A 6,632-nucleotide genomic window follows, 5' to 3' on the forward strand; every position below is an offset into this window, starting at 1 on the left:
AGATCTTTTAAACAATAGCTGTGTGTGGGAACTAATAAATCTGAGTGTAGTTCCAGAAAAATCTATTGATGAGACTCCATTATGTTAAAGATACTTATGGGGGATTGCTTTGTGAATTTGGGTCTTTGAATTTGACTAATTTCAGCAAGTTTGTCTTAACAAACAAGGAAAAAGAAACACTTAGAGAGAAAGAAGCTTGACAGGCCTGCTAATATGATAGCAGATTTGACACAGTTGTTAATAACGCTACTCAATATTAGAAGAAGAATTCTGCAGTGCTGATGCAGGACTTGAAACATGTTTCAGTCTTAATATGTCACTAATTTTGGTACAGATCTACTTAATGAAATAACTTGGGAATTCTGTTTTAAAAAACAATGATGTAATGTTATGCATCAGAGGGATTGCCATAGATGCTAGTGGAGAAAAAGGCAGGGTAGGAGGGAAGGATTTTTGTTTCTTTTTCCTCCATCAAAAAGGGGGGGGGGGGGGGGGAGGGGGCAGGGAATAACTTGCACAAATTAGGAAAGGAGTGAAAGGGTCAAAACGTCCCTTAAAGGAAGAAAAATTTTAGAGTATTTTAGAATCAATATTCGTAATAGTGGATTTGCTTTTACTTTAGTGGAGTATTTCTGATTTTATCTGGTTCTTTATTTCTCATTTATTCTAAGCACGCTTAAAATGGGAATCTCTTTGGTGGGTCTGCTGAATTCAAGCTTCTAGTTCAAGTTAGATGTTCAGGGCCGCTGAAGTCAGAGAGAGATGTCCACAAGATGGCTCTTCTCAATTTCTCCATTGATCATAAAGGGGTCCTTGATAGCCTGCCTCTCCTGGGTAGGTAACCGTCGCATGTTAACACAAGTAGTAGGTACATTCTACCTCTTGGTGTGTGTGGCCCAGTGCAGCACTATGCAGAGATTACAGCAGCTGCAGTGTACTCTTACTCGTGTAGCATTTGATCTGCTGGTTATCCCAGTTTCTTAGTGAACTTCTGCACTTCTGAGAAGGTTCTCTGTTTTTATAAGCATTAATGCTAATATAATTCAAACAGGTTTTGAAGACACTATAGAACTGTAGTCAACAACGTGAACTCATGCTTCAGGCAGCTGTACTTTTTACAGGAACTACTAGAATTTAACTAGGCACATTAATTAGATTATGGGAGAAAAATTACTGATGTGACATCAGTAACTGAAAGGTTTTAAAGTAGGCATATGCATGTAGTAAAAGGAGCTGTCATGGAATACATTTGAAAGAGCTACAATGTAAAATGGTACTGTGTGCAAAACATTGTATAATCCACAAAGAAATGTAGTACATTAATGTCATGGAAATAGAAATGGAAAGGACATAGGAAGTCATGTGCTTATCAGATTATGGAGAGTTACAGGTTGTTTATGTTGTGCCAGGGAGTATTACTTGGACTGACTAGTTACTTTAATATGTTTTTTTAATTTTATTAATCACTTTTGAGACATTAGCACTACCTGCTGAGCAGAATTAAAAGGTGTGAGTTATAATTATTTCTATAGACATACATAATTATAAGCTTTAGGATCTCTTGAATTAGGAAAACAGCAGTTGGTTTATTGTATTTCATGGAAAAGTACCTCTGTGGTTAAAAACCCTGCCCGAGTTTTTGTGAACTGTCTTCACACAAAAAATGTTGAACTAGTTACAAGTAATGTAGTGTCGTAGTGGATTCTAGCACAGTGCTGTTGTCCCCAGACTGTGAGAATCTTGTGAGTGAATCCAGAATTTGCAAGAGCTGTACTTTAGGCAGCATTCTTTGCTCTTACAGACATCATTCTGAAACCTTGGGGCCACAAGCAGGTCTGGGGGTCATTGAAATAGTCTGTATTTTCAGTATATTGTTTGCAAAACACTTCAGCTGAAATTCTGTTCATGCTAAGTTGTCTGGCTCACAAATAATAGTTTCTTTGGTGCTGACAGTTAAAAGGGGTGATGCTCAAGCAATATGTTGCATCCTGGTATAAACTTTCAACTTGTAATAACAGCATACGATAATTATAGCAAAGGTAGTTAAAAAAATACGATGATATATAATTGACTTTATAAAAACTAACTGTTAGAAGACTGACAATGATATACTATGAACAAAGGAAAAATACCGTTGCAAGCGTTTTTCCTGAATTTTACTTTGACTGTTTTCAGAACCCTTTCAACTTCAACAAACTGGAGGCAAAAAAAATTCCAAGACAGCCAGCCTCTGACTTGTGATTATTTTAATACTTTTCCCACTTCAGGATGGCATGATGTTAACTGCCTTGGAAAAGTGTTTGTTCTCTTTTTATGGTACTGTACAGGGTTCTGAACCATGAAATAAAGGTGGTTTTCCCTTAGATGTTTAATATCAGAAACAGGTGATTTGTTTTATTTTAGAGAACTGTGATTTTCAAAGCCTTCTCATAGTATTAAATACTTAGAACAAAGCTGATTGTATGTAATAGGTGGGTACCTGTTTTATATTTTGTTTAGTTTAAAGACTTATTTTTTTTAAACCTCCTTAAATTCTTTGTGTTTCCAAACCTTTCATTTACAGCTTTTAGACAAATGGCAGAACATAAGCCCAGGGTTGTTTGGAACCTGTAATATCCCCATTTATCTCAGAAATGTGGGTGGGGTTTTTAATATTTTTTTCATGCTTTCAAAAAATCTTAGTAATGCATTAGTATAGTAATTCAAAGAGAAACTAGGTTTTTAATAAATTTGCTATTTACAGAGTTGTTTAGATGTAACATTAAAATCAAAACATTCTACAGAAATCCTCCAATATTTTATTCACACTGTATATATTTTAACCTACAGTCTGGCGATGAGCAAAAGTTTTTTTGATACTTACTCCTCCTTTTTTGATCATTTATATAAGTGTTTCTCAAATATACTCAGAGTCCTCAGGAATTTCAAGCTGGATAAACTCTGAGCTCAAATTGCTTTTCTCAGTTTATCTGTTACACAATTATTTTGCATCCTCAAATGATAGGATCTTGTGATCCATGTGCTGGCATTCCCTTGGGTCCCAGCAGAGCACAAAGCGACGTGTCTGATACTTAACACAGGGAAGTGAGGTCCCTTAGAAGCTTATTGTCACTACTGTGAGAGTCGACAGTTACTTTGTTGAGTCAGTCTAATGCAGTGATTCCAAATGTCATTTAATAATGATCAGACTATTTAGGTGGAAGGCAGCTTCATACAACATGAATGACAAACATTTATACAGTTCAGCCACAGCTCTTTCAGTAAAAACAAACTTCATTTGTTACAGAGTAGTGCTTCCCTCTCTGTGGTGTCTGTATTTAACCATGTGTAGACACATTCTGCTATGGTTGACACTGGCTTGGAATTTGCCAGTTGTCTCAGGTTTTCCCAACAGACCATTTTATGTGGTGCTGGCTCCCTTCTGCAGAGGAAGAGACCATGAGAAGAGAAGGGAGACAGCATATAGCTTAGCTTTTATGTTCATATATTTTGCAAGAGATCATTATAAGTGTTTTTTTCAAGCAAATGTATGTAACTTAAGAGTTTTTCTTTCAGTATTATTAAAATGCAAACAATTTTTGTAACAGCTTTTTACCTATTAATGCATTTTATGTGGAAGTGTGCACCAGGACAACTCAAGTGTGATGTTTGGTTCACCTGCTTTGTGGGGAATATACATTTCCTAGGAGATCAGAACAATAGCTTGTACAGAGCTTGCATGTTCTGGCTAGAGTGTATACAGAGAGAGAGATCTGTAACCAGTCCATGGCTAATATCTGCAGGGAACAGGTAAAATAATTTACTTCCATTCCCTGCTTACCACTGTCTCCTCAAAATTTGCATCTTTTAAGATAGATTTAGCTTTAGACAGTGAAAGGAATTTAGGACTGAAAATAGTCTGCATAGGGCATTATTTCTTCTCTCTCCCTTCCTAATGTTTTGGGGTTTTTTTTGAAGTGATGTTCTACATCCTGTTCAGTGATTTCCTATTACTTTGTTCTCCTCATCACCTACAGATTACCTTTGTGCGCACTGTCTGCGCTCTTCCTCCCTCTCTGTGTGGGGAGAGCCTATTTCCCTGTGCTTGGTTGAGGTCTCTAACAGTTACTTGACAAAAGCCAGTTACTCTGTGCTGCCAGGCCTGTTTCCTCCCCCTCCTGCCGGAAAGCCCCTTCAGGTTTCCACAGATGCCAGCCAAGAAGAAATTATCTGTGTTTGGATGTCAGGAAGGCAGCAAATAAATTATGTGGATCCTTAGTGCCTAAGTCTATATGTCAGTTTAACAAATTTACCTTTCAGGGGCATGAGGTGTTGCACAAATGTTTAATGTTTACTTTTATAAGGGGTGATTTTTTTTTTTAATTTTTTTTTTCCCACTGTGAGGCGAAGGACAGGCTTGCATGATGGACATGGTACAAGCCAATCCAAATGCACTCTGCTCATGTTTCTAGCTCTTAGCCTGGCTTTAAACTTCACGCTATGCTTGGAGATGGAGTTCAGGGTTTTTGCTGATGTACTGGGCTTCCCAGTCTGTCAACAGGAGGTTGGACCTATGCTTACATGCTGCGTGGGTGCTTGAAAACCTTCTCATCCCCTGATAAATGCTCTAATCATGGCCTCTTGTGTCTGAACAGGGTGGGGGGGTGGGGAGGGCAGTGAGATGAACTGAGAAAAAGCTTATCCTCATGCTTAACTGACAACGTAGATGTTACTGAACTGACTGGCTTGACTCTAGAGATCAGCTTTTGGCTTTGCTCCTCACTGAGCAGTAAGATTTTTCCTCTGTCTCTGAATTGGTAAAACTGGCTTTAAAATGCATGGTCTTTTATGCTCTTTTATTTCTGCATGAATCCAGCAAAATGCAGCTGCTCTGGTTTCAACCCCTGTCAGACACAAAAATGTAAAATCGGACAAGTTCTTAGCAATGCTGATGTGGATTTAAATGCTATCAAGCAGTAAGAACAAATGTATTTTTAGATACTTCTGTCAAGTCTGACATTGCTGTGTCCTATCAGTTCATTGTCAGATTATCCCTTTGATTTAGGTGGAATAATTTCCAGATAACTTGCTTGGTGACCTTTTAGAGGAAAGGTAAAACAGGAAATAACCTGAAGAAATGCCTAGTCAGCTTTTTGGAGGCTTGTGTTTGGTGCTGCATCATGGTCACAACCTGTGCTGTTTAGAGCAAAATAACACAGTTGACTTACCACACCAGTGACATACCACACTGGGGGTGTAAGTCCAGAGCTTGCCTGAAAACACTGCAGAAGGTGCATAGTCCAGGCATGCACACTCTTTTGTCCCGAGGCTGGTGAAAGGGCTGGGACCTGCTGTTGCAGCTTGAGCTGAGAGAGCAGCACACTGCTCTAGGATTATCAGCTGCTGTGGGCCACCTTATCTCCTCCTGTTTCCAAAAAGCAAAAAATGACACATGGACAACCTTGGTACTGAGCAGAACTGCCCTGGAGTGGTTCTGCAAGGCAGCTAGCTTTAAGGAAACAAGTCATCTGAAGCACCTGCTGTGCTGCTCTTGCCATCCCTTTTTACTTTTAAAATCTTGGTGACATTCAGCTGTGCAGTAGGAGTGAATACACAGTGTCCAGGATTCTTAGAAGTTTGAATCTGAGTCTCTGGCATGCAATCTAGCTTTTTTGAAGCAGAAAAAGCAGGAGCCTCTGCTTAAAAATGGGATTTGACACAAAAACCCTGCAAGAGCATGGTTAGGATTATATATTGAGAGATGAATTTATTTAACCTGAGGGTGGCAAGAGAGGATTAGATATTTTAATTCCCTCCCTTTCCCTAATGACTGTACAGAGTGCTGACACTTGTTTGGCTTGGAGAAGATGACCTGTCCACTGAAGTGATTAGTGTGTGCAGTGAATTTTTTAACACCTCTTACTGAAAACAAAGCGTTGTCTTACAAAACAAAGCACATTTTTCATAGGGTGTAATAGCACTCTTACAAAATCGGGAGTATTGTTGCTGAAGTGGGACATGCAGCTTTTGAATTGGTCTCACAGATCATGAAATTTGCCTATCTTGTTAAGGCAGCTGGGTGATGATTTTCAATGCTCTCACAAGTAAGATCATTTAACAAGGTGGAAAATGTATGTCAGTAGGAATTGCTGTGGTTTAGCGTTTCAGAATAGCGAGATACTTCACTGCTGAACTTGGTAACTTTAGCTACCTAATTTTTAAAACATATTTGGCAGTTCAGTTTTTCCTGGGAATTCTTACATGATAGATAAATGAATGTACAGATGAGGCAAAAAAATTGCTGTAAATTACTAGGTGTTTATTTCTTAGAGGCCAGTGTGTTTTGGTATGTTTCCAAATTAAATGTGCAATTGTGCTTTTAAACACAGGACAGTTTTTTTCATTAAAATGGTAAGACCTGAATATAGATCCCCTCTTGGGGTCAGTCCTGTTGCCTTAACAAGCATATTGCCTGTACAAACAGCTGCAATTAAAGTTTGCTTTCTTATGATACATAATTTATTTGAATTGAAAATCAGTAAGGAAATAAATTGTTTCATTTATTTGGGTATTTGACCCAGAATTATGCACTTGACTGATAGATTATAGAAGTGACCCATAGATGGAATATGTGTGGAGCATTTTCAGGTTTT

This window comes from Gavia stellata, chromosome 1 (genome assembly GCF_030936135.1).
Source record: "Gavia stellata isolate bGavSte3 chromosome 1, bGavSte3.hap2, whole genome shotgun sequence".
In the NCBI taxonomy this organism is placed as follows: domain Eukaryota; kingdom Metazoa; phylum Chordata; class Aves; order Gaviiformes; family Gaviidae; genus Gavia; species Gavia stellata.